This window comes from Tenrec ecaudatus, unplaced genomic scaffold (genome assembly GCF_050624435.1).
Source record: "Tenrec ecaudatus isolate mTenEca1 unplaced genomic scaffold, mTenEca1.hap1 Scaffold_603, whole genome shotgun sequence".
Classification (NCBI taxonomy): domain Eukaryota; kingdom Metazoa; phylum Chordata; class Mammalia; order Afrosoricida; family Tenrecidae; genus Tenrec; species Tenrec ecaudatus.
This window is the reverse complement of record NW_027459486.1, coordinates 576,626-591,032: the sequence shown is the minus strand read 5'-3', so window position 1 is coordinate 591,032 and position 14,407 is coordinate 576,626.

The window sequence follows — 14,407 nt, the reverse complement described above, 5'->3', positions numbered from 1 at the left end:
ATTCATCTCAAACCCTGTGGTGATCCTGACCTGGGAGAAGAGCAATGAGGAGAGTTAGGGTGGCAGACCCCATTTTGCAAGGGGGATGGAAAGGAATCACACTGTGGTCTCCAGCTGGGTGATGAGGGAGCTTCCCCTGTGGAGGTAACCTGTGGGTCTAAAATGGATGTCTTCCACTTCGCATATTTCTGCCCTGCCCTCCATGTCAGACTCCTCCAGCCTCTTAAACCTGGACACCCAATGCAGGGGAGGTGTGGGTCTTGAGAATGTTGAGTGGGACAAAACCTGATCCTAATAATATTACACAACACACACACAAAGACACAAACACACAGGCATTGGCACCTTAACCCCGGACAGTATTGAACTGTGCCTCTCCACTCAGTGCATCTCTCAGTCCACACTCAGGGGAGAGTGGTTTGAAACCTGGTGTGAGGCTGCAGCCTGGGGAGTCTGGGCCCTCACATACAGTCCCTCCTTACTGTCTTTGAGGAATTATGTCCAGGATAGAAAATACCTCTCTCTCCTTAGTGAAGACTGTGAAAAATCTGATCTCCCAAATGGTCCTTTTTTCAGTAGACTCTCAGGTGTGTCCTAGTGCCCAGTTCTGCCCCGTGCTTCCTGCTGCCTGAGAAGAGGAAACAAATCTCAGGGACTGTCAACTTTACTCGGAGTGTCATCTGTGCAGATTAAAGCCAAAGATGAGTGTGTCACTCTCTGAATACTCATGGCCAACCTGGCCCTTGTTACCGTCTGTCTGACAGTGTAGCTCTGTTCAGAAGAGAAGTTAAAAGTATAACATGGGGAATATTTCACCTTCATCAGTTTCATAATCTGTCCTAAATATTTCTCTGATCTACTGTCATCTAAACTAAAGAAAACCATCAGTGTGTTAACTCTTTTACTCTGAGGAGGCCGTAGAGTTCCGGGAACATCAAAAACCGCTGATGTAACAGCCCACAAAGACAATGTCCTACATCTGGGTTTTAAGAGGAGTGACTGGGGACTTTAAGCCACATGAGGTGCAGCTAATTGTTTCTCCCTTTCCAGAGTGATGATCATTGAAAACACATGGAAACCATTCATCCAATGCTGTAATGAATCATGGATATGAGTCTCCTGAACTCTATGACCAAAAGAAAGAGGTGGTACCTTGCTAAGAGTACCCACTTCTTTGGAAAAGATAGCATTAGAAGATCTTGGGTAGAGTGGGATAAAAAGTGAAACAATACACACACGCATACACACACACATACAAAGAAAATAAAAATAAAAAGACTACGCTTATTGGTTGGGTAGACTTGTGGAAGTCCTGAGACTATGGCTGTCAGCGTCCCTTCAGGTGTGGGACTGAACTCACCCCTTGGGAAAACTTCCAGTCAAATAATCCACAAAACTACCAGAGAGCAATAGTCCTGGGCAGATACAATTACCTTAGAATAATCAAACTTCTGCGATTAAAAGGGCAACATTTATCCAGGGGAAAATTCAGAATGTTTGGAAAGAAAAGGTAATTATAACAGGAGTTTGTGAGTATTACAGTCAATGAAATGAAACAAGAGTGTATGAAAAGTTGAATGAATATTAATCTTCTCGATACAACTTCATGCAATCCACAAGAAAGTGTAAGGATAAAAATAGAAAATAATATTAAAATGTTTCCCTTCAGTTCTCCTCTGATAGGGAGAGAACACCTCAGGTTGTGGTTTATGCACTCGGGGTCTCCCAAGAAGAAAACAAGGACCCAGAGAAGATGTCCTAATTCCATGTTCATTCTCCTCCCTCTGCTCTCTGGAGTTGATGGTTATGCTAGAAACATCTAAATCTCAGTTCTCAGAGACAGGAAGAGGACTAAAAACCATGACACAGGGGAAAATGGGGTAGGGGGTGGCCAAATGCTGCTAGGAAACGTGTATCTTGCTCCCCATGCACTGAGTCTTGAATCTGGGTCATGCGCCTGTTTGTCCTCAGACCCTGTGCAATGCATCCCAATCTTCCCTTCATGGTATTTACAATCTGATCTCACATAGCTTCCCTGACCTACTTTTATCGGCATCACCACATGCATTAAATAAATGCTATGTTCCTGTTGTGGGGACCCAGGTACTTGACATAATCTCTTGAAGAGTGAGTCATTTTTTTCTTGTTTTTTTTAAACAATTTATTAGGGGCTCATACAACTCTTATCACAGTTCATACATATACATACATCAATTGTATAAAGCACATCTGTACATTCTTTGCCCTAATCATTTTCCTTTTTTTCTCCTCTTTTCTTTTTTTACATTTTATTCGGAATTCATACAACTCTTATCACAATCCATACATATACATACATCAATTGTATAAAGCACATCCCCACATTCCCTGCCCCAATCATTCTCAAAGCATTTGCTCTCCACTTAAGCCCTTTGCATCAGGACCTCTCTTTTTCCCCTCCCTCCCCCCTCCCCCCTCCCTCATGTGCCCTTGGTAATTTACACATCGTTATTTTGTCATATTTTGCCCTATCCGGAGTCTCCCTTCCCCCCCTTCTCTACCGTCCCTCTCCCAGGGAAGAGGTCACATGTGGATCCTTGCAATCAGTTCCCCCTTGCCAACCCACTCACCCTCCACTCTCCCAGCATCGCCCCTCACACCCTTGGTCCTGAAGGTATCATCCACCCTGGATTCCCTGTGCCTCCAGGCCTCATATGTACCAGTGTACAGTCTCTGCCCTATCCAGCCCTGCAAGGTAGAATCATGGTAGTTGGTGGGAGGAAGCATCCAGGATCTGGGGGAAAGCTGTGTTCTTCATCGGTACTACCTCGCACCCTAATTAACCCATCTCCTCTCCTAAACCCCTCTATGAGGGGATCTCCATTGACCGACACTTGGGCCTTGGGTCTCCACTCTGCACTTCCCCCTTCATTCATTATGGTATATAGATAGATAGATAGATAGATAGATAGATAGATAGATAGATAGATACACACACACATATATATATATACATATACACATACACATATCTACACATACATACACACACACATATCTTTTTTTTTTTTTTGCATGATGCCTTATACCTGGTCCCTTGGCAACTCGTGATCGCACTGGCCGGTGTGCTTCTTCCATGTGGGCTTTTTTGCTTCTGAGCTAGATGGCCACTTGTTCACCTTCAAACCTTTAAGACCCCACACACTATCTCTTTTGATAGCCGGGCACCATCAGCTTTCTTCACCACATTTGCTTATGCACCCATTTGTCTTCAGCGATCCTATCATGGAGGTGAGCAGTCAATGATAGGATTTTTTGTTCTTTGATGCCTGGTAACTGATCCCTTCCGGACCACTCGATCACACAGGCTGGTGTTTTCTTCTATGTGGACTTTGTTGCTTCTGAGCTAGATGGCCGCTTGTTTATCTTCAAGCCTTTAAGACCCCAGGCACTATCTCTTTTGATAGCCGGGCACCATCAGCTTTCTTCACCACATTTACTTGTTCACACACTTTGGCTCCAGCCATTGTGTCGGGAGAGTGAGCATCATAGAGTTCCAATTTAATAAAAGGAAGTATTCAAGCATTGAGGGAGTGTTTGAGTAGAGGCCCAAAGTCCTTCCGCCACCTTAATACTTAACCTATAAATATAGACACATAGATCTATTTCCCCATCCTCCTATATATATTTTCATGTACATGTCTTTTTCTACACCTCCACAAATGCCCTTTGACTCCTAGCTCTTTCCTCCATCTCCCTTGACTTTCCTCCTGCCCTACTACCATGCCCTACTACCATGGGCTAGTATACCTCTTCTCTAAGCAACCTTACCCTTGATCATTTCCCACCAGGCCTGCCACTCCACCCTCTCTACCATTTTGGGTCCCATGTTGTTCCCTTGTCCCTGTGTTTGTTAACACCCTTCCTTACCCCCCCTAACCCCCACCCTAAGTCCCCCCGGAACTGTCGGTCCCGTTGTTTTTCCTCCAGATAGTTCATCCAGCCTGTCCTATTCAGACAGTCCTGTGGAGACACTAACATGCACGAAAACAAGACAGAGGAAAACAAAGCAACAGTATACAACCAGACAACAAAACAACAAAAACAAACCACTGACAAAGAACAAAACAAAACACTTCACAAGAGAAAAGCTTGTAGTTAGTTCAGGGATTGTTTGCTGGCCCTTAGGAGCCATGAAGTGGATTCGAGATTCATGGGAAGACATTCCAGAAGACATGGTGTGACGTGCCTTCTAGAAATGTAGTATTTGTAATGCTATGGATGGCAGTGATGACATCAGTTCAGCCCTATAGGACATGGGGAGATGTCTTTGTGTTTTTCTCAGGCTCTAACCCTTGATAAGTGTTAAAAGCCTTGTCTTTCTCCATGGAGCACCTGGTCACTGGAACTGCTGGGTTGGCAGTCCAATGGGGCTCCCACAGGGCTCCACTATGGGACAGAAAAAGTGAAGATTTCAGTGAACTTAATAGGAAAAATAAAATTTACATAGAATTACTTCAACACTCAATTTACGATGAATTATCTTTTAAAAAATTAAGCAACACAAAACAGATAATTCATCAAGCACTTAAAGAGAAACATGCAATAGCCATCCTGATTAAAGCTAAAAGCCGAACCTTGGAAAAACCAGTAGAACTACAGAAAACATTAGCTTTGAAAGATGTTTTTGTAACCTTATGTGTTAGACATAACCTGACAGTAGTGTAAGCTCTCTAATATTATGTGGCCTTTGGGATATTGCATCTTAAGTACATAGTATTTACAAATAATGACCAGGAGATATGAAACTCAGTATTAACCATCATAGGCAGTCCTATCCAGTTCTGTCTTTCTCATCCTGTACACCCCCCACACCCCCTGCTATAAGCTCAAAAGTAACAAAAAATTGAGTGAAACAAAACAATTCAGAAGTTGTGAAATCTGTCTTATATTATAATTTTAGTCCAATTCCTAAGTTATACCACCTTTAGAGATATTTTAGTATTATATATATATAATATATATATATATATATATATATATATCCAATTCTCTTTATAAAAGTGAAAGCATAGCTTAAGGAGCCCTGAGTGGGATGGAGGTCAATGATCCACAGCTTCATATGTAACACAGGCCTGACAGTTCAAACTCCCCTTAAGTTGCATCATTGAAAAATACACTCACCTCATTTTACTAAGACAAGCAAGGTAACGCTATCACAGAATAAACACCCCATAGAATACAGTAGCACTACACCAGAGCATTATCTTTAAGGCTGTAAACTCTATGGAGTCTGACTGTGCCATTTCTCTCTAGGCATACCTTTCTAAGTTTCTCCAAGAAACAACTGGTGAGGTTGAACCAATGACTTTTATTTTGCATCTAAGAGCTTAAAATCATTGCCTCTCCTGATTCCATATGCATGAGAATCAGAAAATTGAAACAGAAAGCCAAACGTGTCTATGTCACAAATAATTTGCATCGTGGATGCATTTATCCTCAGTACGTGAACATTAGAGAGAGTCAAATTAAAATTTAATTATGACTTGCAATCAGAGGAAAACTATATTTCACTGAACTCAAACTAAAAGCTTTTCTTAGAGAAAACAAAAAACTGGTTACTGATGTGAAATTATATTGTTATGGTAACTGATGTGGAATTATATTGTTTTACTATTTTATTATTTGAAGGAAAAAATATCAAGGAAATGGCATTGACCTCTACTAGACTAACATATCAGTCCTTGGAAAATAACAGGCTTGGTAAATACAAGGTTCAGAGAAATTATAGGAAAATGTTCATTGATATGAATTGTCATGGTAAGTGCAGGAAGCAGCTGCAACATAACAATTGTGAGGATGACCATGAATTGGACAAAATTTATTCCATGTTGGGTGAACAAGTAAATGTGGTGAAGAAAGCTGATGGTGCCCGGCTATCAAAAGAGATAGTGACTGGGGTCTTAAAGGCTTGAAGATAAACAAGCAGCCATCTAGCTCAGAAGCAACAAAGTCCACATGGAAGAACACACCAGCCTGTGTGATCGAGTGGTCCGGAAGGGATCAGTTACCAGGCATCAAAGAACAAAAAATCCTATCATTGACTGCTCACCTCCATGATAGGATCGCTGAAGACAAATGGGTGCATAAGCAAATGTAGTGAAGAAAGCTGATGGTGCCCGGCTATCAAAAGAGATAGTGTCTGGGGTCTTAAAGGCTTGAAGGTGAACAAGCGGCCATCTCGCTCAGAAGCAAAAAAGCCCACATGGAAGAAGCACACCGGCCAGTGCGATCACGAGGTGCCAAGGGACTAGGTATAAAGCATCATGCAAAAAAAAAAAAAAAAGGTATAAGTGTGTGTATGTATGTGCATATGTGTGTATATGTATATGTGTATATATATATATATATATATATATATATATATATATATATATATATATATATACACCATATTAAATGAAGGGGGAAGTGCAGAGTGGAGAGCCAAGGCCCATGTGTCGGCCAATGGAGATCCCCTCATAGAGGGGTTTAGGAGAGGAGATGGGTTAATTAGGGTGCGAGGTAGTACCGATGAAGAATACAGCTTTCCCCCAGATCCTGGATGCTTCCTCCCCCCAACTACCATGATCCGAATTCTACCTTGCAGGGCTGGATAGGGGAGAGGCTGTACACTGGTACATATGAGGGCTGGAGGTACTGGGAATCCAGGGTGGATGATACCTTCAGGACCAAGGGTGTAAGGGACGATGCTGGGAGAGTGGAGGGTGAGTGGGTTGGAAAGGGGGAACTGATTACAAGGATCCACATGTGACCTCTTCGCTGGGAGAGGGACGGTAGATAAGGGGGGGAAGGGAGACTCCGGATAGGGCAAGATATGACAAAATAACGATGTGTAAATTACCAAGGGCACCTGAGGGAGGGGGGAGAGGGGAGGGAGGGGAAAAAGAGAGGTCCTGATGCAAAGGGCTTAAGTGGAGAGCAAATGCTTTGAGAATGATTGGGGCAGGGAATGTATGGATGTGCTTTATACAATTGATGTATGTATATGTATGGATTGTGATAAGAGTTGTATGAGTCCCTAATACAATGTAAAAAAAGAAAAGAGGAGAAAAAAAAGAAAATGATTAGGGCAAAAATGTACAGATGTGCTTTATACAATTGATGTATGTATATGTATGAACTGTGATAAGAATTGTATGAGCCCCAATAAATTGTTAAAAAAAGAGATAAGTGAATAAAGAATGAATGCAAAAAAATAAATAAATGTTCTATTTTAAAAGAGAAAAAAATCCCAAAAAATTTATTCCATGTTGATATAGACTAACTGTGAGTCAGACCTGAGGGTGAGTATGAGTCAGAACCAATTCCAGGGCCTTTAACAGCCTACAACAGCCTGTCAAAGAAAGACATTTTAGGATCCATAAGTGTAATTTAATTCATGAATTATAAATCCCAGTGAAATATTCTCATAAAAGAAATGCAAATCTCCCAACACAATTCTCATTGGGTTAGTCCCACCCTGATTCTACCATGAAATTCCTGTTACAATCTTCCATTTATTACCAGGTCACCTCCATCCACTTACTAACTGATGTGGTCTTATGCCATATCTAGCAATCCTCTCAGAGAAACAGCAAACTAAGAATTTTACCCAAAGCCAAGTAAAACAAAATAAACACAAACCCAAATTATCAGAAAAGTTATTTAAATACGTAAATGTGCTATAATCCCCAAAGATATAAAAACATCACAATGTGTCATTTTCCTCTATGAATAAATGTAAAGGTTATAGTAATTCTTTGAACTTGAAGTCCTTAAGAGAAGCAGATAGTTAATATGGTTAGCACCTAACAGAAAATTTGTCTTCCTTGAGAGACAGGCTTTGGTGACCTACCTTAGAAAAATCAAACCTTGAAAATTCGATGAGGCTTTTTCTAGGGAGTCAAAAAGAGTCTCCCTAAATTAAGATGCACTGAAAAGCAAGTGCTCTCTTAAACTTCTTCAAACCTGAATGTTAATAGTGCTTGGCTATCAAAAGACATAGCATCTGGGATCTTAAAGCAGGAGTCCTCAAACTTTTTAAATAGGGGGCCAGTTTGCTGTCCCTCAGACCATTGAGGACCGGACTATAGTTTAAAAAAAAAAAAAAAAGAAGAACTATGAACAAATTCCTATGCACCCTGCACTTTTTTTTAAGGGTGGAGACAGACCCAGTCATGGACATAGCATCCTGCTGGGTCTCCTTGTTTATTAATTTCCAGCCAATCAGTTCAGAAAGCTGAAGAGGGTGAAGCGGGAAAGGGTGAAGCTGCCACCAGGAGCTCTGGACATACTCTTCTGGGGCAAGCTTGGCAGGTACAGACTGTCGACAAGACCTCCCAGGCCCCACCAGGGACTGGTAGGAAGACCATGGATTAGTGGCTGCTCTCTCACACAGATGGAGACCTGGAACTCAGGGGTGGTGCCATGGGCCTGCATGCTCCAGCAGGTCATAGATCATCAGTGTCCTGGTGAGCCTAGAAGGATTTGACCAGAGTGATTCATGGGGTGACTGGAATGGAGCCCCCGACTGGGACATGGCCTTGTAGTGGTTGCAACTGCTCACACAACTTAGGGGTCAGGATGGGCCCTGGTGAGGGCTGGAGCCCCTTGGGGAATTGGGGCTCATAGGGGTGAGACCAGACAGGCAGGGAGGGGCTTCCAGGCTGAGGAGGGAAGTCAAGGGTGTTATATCTTTCAAGACACAGACACCCTAAAAGCAGAGTCCCAGCCTCCAGCCTTGGAGGCCAAGATGAACTAGCGCTTGGCCCCATCCTGGCACAGGGCATAGCGTCATCAGGAAACACCGTTCCCCACCACCCCATCTAGCCCTCTCTGCCTGAAGGTCTGTAGGCTGTAGTTCTAAAGGAGGGTGACCAATACCTGTGGCTGTTGGGGGTGTGTGGGGGTTGGGCTGCACATTTACTTCCTCTGGGAGGCAGATTTGTTGCCTTCAGAGATGTACTTCAGGGAGCTGCTGAATATTCAGAAGCGGGATTGCCCATGCTTGGGGCCATCATTAAGCAACTTGTGGCCAAGCCCGTGGCCAGCCTCATTTACCGCAGGGCATCTTAAAGGCATCAGGCTGATTGCACTCGGGCCGCTTGGCCACGCTATCATTGTGGATGGTCTCCGTGAAGGCTGGCCACGGCAGCAAGTGCTCCTACATGGAGCCCATGGAGAACAGCTCGTAGCTGCACTTGGCACACACATAGTGGGCTATTCTGGAAAACCTCGCCCCCAGAGAAGCTTCAGAAAGACAAAGTGCTACCAGGTTCCTATCCTGCTCCCACACTCTGACAGCTCCAAGTGCACTGACCCCATCAGACATATCTTATTTTGAAGTAAAAAAAAAACACAAACAAAAACAACAGGCAAAAACACCCGGCGGGCCAGATAAATGTCTTTGGCCGGCTGCATGTGGCCCGCGGGCCATAGTTTGAGGATCCCTGTCTGAAATGCTTGAAGGTAAACAAGTGGCCATCTAGATGAGAAGCAACAAAGCCCATGTGGAAGAAGTACACTAGCCTGTGTGATCATGAAGTGTCCATAGCATAGGATCAAGTATCAGGCATCAAAGAACAAAAAAATCTCATCTTTGTGCCTGAGGTAGGGTGGGGAGTGGAGACCCAAAGTCCATCTGTAGGCAACTGGTCATCCCCTTACAGAATGGTTGTAGAGAGATGAACCAGTCAGGGTGCAGTGTAGCAATGATGAAACATACAAATTTCCTCTAGTTCTTAAATACTTCCTCCCCCCGCCCTGCCACACACACACTATCATGATGCCAATTCTACTTTACAAATCCGGCTACACCAAGGAATTACACTGGTACAGATAGGAACTGAAAACACAGGGAATCAGGACAGATGATCCCTTTGGGACCAGTTCTGAGTGATGATATCAGGAGGGTGGAGGGAGGGTGGGGTAGAAGGGAGAACAGATTACAAGGATCTACATATATCCTCCTCCCTGGTGGATGGACAGCAGTAAAGTGGGTGAAGGGAGACATTGATGTAATATATGAAAAAATAGTTATAATTTATAAATTATCAAGGGTTCATAAGGGAGGGGGAGTGGTGAAGGGAGGGGAAAAATGAAGAGCTGATACCAAGGGCTCAAGTAGAAAGAAAATATTTTGAGAATATGATGGCAACAAATGTACAAATATGCTTGACACAATGGGTGGATGTGTGGATTGTGATAACAGGTGTACAAGGCCCAAATTTTAAAAAAGATAGGCAGTCCCTCGGAGGCACTCCATAAACACAAATTGGTAAACACAATGACATGAATCTCTAACTGGAACAACTAGCTTTCTAAACTCTGGGATGGCAGGTAGCCAGGCTGGGATACCTATGTTCCTCTGAACAAAGAGGAAGGACAGGCTATGGGAAAGAAAACACTTCTTGGGAACTAGAAAGACTTACATCGATTCTGCCTATCAAATCTCAAACCATATGCACTCTTAAAATATGCCTGCTAATGAATGTCTTAAATCTCCCATGCTTCCCTGGACTGGCCTGAGATTACTAGATGAATAAAGAAATTAAAACTCCCTGGAAACTATCCCTTGACAATGGATCATGTAGAGAAGGTTAAGAAAAGAAAATATAGGGAGGACATTTTACAGTATTGTTTTACCTCAATAATTACAGCAGGAATTGAGAAGCCTCAATGTGTTGTTTATTGTGAATTTCTATCAGTCAAACCTATGAAGTCAAACAAATTAAAACGCCATTTTGATAGCAAGCATCAGAGCTTCTCTGGCAAGGATACCAACTATTTTAAAAGCAAAGCTGATGGACTCAAGAAAGCCAGACTTGCCACTGTTGGAAAGTACCACAAAGAAAACATAGCAGCCATTGAAGTTTCCTATTTGGTGGCACACAGAATCACCAGGCAGGACTCTGCAACCTCACACCATTGCTGAACATTTACTGTTGCTTAGCAGCCAAAGACATTGTTTGAGTTATGATGAGAGACGAATTTGTGACAAAATTGCATGCAATTTCTTTATCTAACGACACTGTCTGCAGAATAGATGTCATGTCTGCTGATATTCTTATTAGGTCTTCCAATAAATTAAATCTGCTCCACTTCCAATATTTAGCATCCAGCTTGATGAATCTACAGACGTTGCAAACTGTTCAGTTACTGGTTTACCTCAGGTATGTTAAGGATGGCAACTTTAAAGTTGACTTTCTTTTTTACAGACCTCTTGAAATGACAACTACTGCACGTGGTAGATTTGATACAGTTGGTTCATTTCTGAAAGAGCATATGATCTCTTGGGAAAAGGTTTGTAGTGTTTGCAAAGATGGTGCCTCTGTTATGCTAGGCTGTCCATCTGAACTTTATCATTTGATATTGAAGGAGCCACAAAAAGTCATCAAAACTCACTGTATGATTCATTGTCACATATTAGCAATGAAGATGCTGTCACAAGAGTTACAAGAAGCAATGAAAAACGTCATAAATTCTGTCAATTTTCTAAAGGTGAGCACTTTAAACAGTCGACTGTTTTTTCAACTGTGCAACGAGTTGGATGTGCTGGATAATGCTCTGCTATTTCACATAGAAGTGAGATGTTGTCAAAAGGAAAAGTTTTAAAAAGTGTTTTTGAGCTTCGTGATGAACTCAATACATTTTTTAACCAAGACCGCAGTTCAAAACACTTTTCAGCAATAAAAATGAACTGCAGAAAATAGCTTCTTTGGTTGCCATCTTTGCCATCTTGAATGAGTTAAATTTATCACTGCAAGGACCAAATGCAACATGCCTTAATTTTTCTGAAAAGATCTGATCATTCCAAATGAAACTTCAGCTTTGGAAAAAAAATGGGATGAAAATAAAATTCACACGTTGCCTACCTTAACTGCTTTCTTTGAAGAACATGTAATTGAACCAGATGAAAGGATTACGATCATTTCTGTGAAAGAACACTTGCACATGCTTGCAGATGAAATTTTCTAGTACTTTCCAAATCTACCTGACACCCCATTTACACTTCCCAGAAGCCCATTCACAGTCAAAGTTGAAGATGCTCTTGAGACAGCACAAGAGGAGTTCATTGAACTTATTAACAGTGATGCAGCAAGAACTGATTTCTCTACAATGCCAGTTATAAAATTCTGGATCATGTGTGTGCAGTCATATCCTATTCGGTCTGATACTGTGTTGCACCTTCTTCTTTCATTTCCAACATCATATCTTTGTGAAACAGGGTTTTCCAGCTTGTTGGTTATCAAGTCTAAATACATAAGTACACTTGTTATGAAAGATGGTCTTTATTGGGCTCTTGCAAAGACTGCCTGAGAATTTCTGATCTGGTGAGAGAGAAGCGATCTCAACCTTCACACTTACAGTTGGCTTTTTACGCACACTGTCGCTAAATGTAACAATGTCATTTATTGTTGTTATATTAAGACTGTTACCCATGGTACACCATGCTTCAAGACAAAATTTCATTTATTTGTAATTAGAAATAAATATTTCACAATACATTAAAAAAAAGAACTTCAAACTTACACTATGAAAGCAACTGTCACTAACAAGGTAAAGTGACGGTGAAGTAAATCTATTTCTGTGCATCGAGCAATATCTTGATTCCACAGTGGACTTTTCAATCCCAGAGAGTGTATCCTGCTATCCACCAATAAAGCCTCACACCTTTAGGCTTTAGATTTCATATTCTGACAGTATTCTTGTCCAATCAGCCTTCGTGTGGTAGGATACATTGTTTCATTGAATCTGAATATGTCTTCCAGTGAGACCAGTCTTGAATAGAACATCTTGCTAGGTTAAGCATAAGACCCAAAGGAGGCGCATCCACACAGTGACTGCAACAACAGGCTAAAGCATAACCACTGTGAGGACCTTATAGCATATCTGTGTGTCCTAAAGGAGGGCCAATATTATGCAGACCCATTTGAGAGCCTCTAATAACACCAAAATAAGGGATCATGACCCCCCTCAAAAAATCATATTTTGGGGAAGAGACAAGAAACATCACAGGATTGGCATGAGAGAAGGTCCAGTAAATGTCATGAGTGGGTCATGCCTATGTCAGACAGAAAGATCATGCGCAGGAAAATAACTTACTGGGGGAAGGAAGGGATAAAAGATGTCTTGATACAAGGCATCAAGTAGAGAGATCATATTTGCAAAATAATGATGGCAGCATGTGTACAATTTTGCTTAATGTAGTTGGCTTATGGATTGTTGCAATATGTGTAAGAGCCCACATTAAATTATTTTTTTTTAAAAAGAAAAAGAACTTACCAGTAACAGCATTTGGCAGGTTCCAAATCCTTGAATCAGACTTCAGGGGATTCACCAGTCTAGAGTTGGCACCCTGGAAAGCAATCCGATTGCAGGACCTAAAATGATTAGAATCCAGATATGAAAACCTGTCTGGGTACAGCCTGAAGCCACGCTCTCTCAGTTACATTATGAGGCAAATTTATCAGGTTTGTAATGGGGTGTGCTACATAACAATTATATAATTATTCTAATGTAATTTTCACTGGATTTTAGAAGAAACCAATCTAGTTCTAAAGCTAATCCTGTAAATGTAGAAGATAGAAGAATCAATCCATTTGAATTGTGGTGCCAGCCAAGAATTTGAAAGTACCATAAACTGCCAATAGAACACCCACTGTCTTGAAAGTAGGAAGACCCATATGCCTTTAGAGACAAGCAAAGCCAACATGGGCATGTCGTCAAAAGAGAATAGTCTCTGGAGAGCACAGCATATTTGGCAGAGTGAAGGGTCTGGAGAAAAGTGAAAAGCTCCCAACATGATGGAATGCACACACAACAAGATGGATGGACACAGTGGCTGCAACAATGGAATCAAGCAAAACAAGTGTGAGGCTGGCACAGGACTGGGCAGCATTACGTCTTGTTGTATCTGGGGTTACTATGCTTCAGAACACACTCAATGACACCTAGAAACAACACAAAGATGCATCAAGGGCCCAAGCACAAAACTGTAAAAGTGTGGACAGCTAGGAGATAGTTTATAGCCAAATTTCATGATTCCGGGAATTGGGTTTCATATAATGAATTGCATATTTAAGATGAAAATAACAAGTTGAATGATTACATCAATGGTTTTATAGCACTGATTAGTATAAACATTTATTTGAGCAGGATTGACATGATAACTGCAGCAAGGATCTCCAATATAGCAACTGTGAGGATGGCCATGGATTGTGCAGTATTTCCTCCATTTTGACATAGAATAACTATGAGTCAGTTCTGAGGGTAAGTATGAGCCAGGAACAATTCCATAGCCCTTAACAACAACAGCCTAAGACTTACAGTCAAAGTCAGACATTTTAGGATCCATAAATAGAATTTATGAATTTTGCATCTAAAA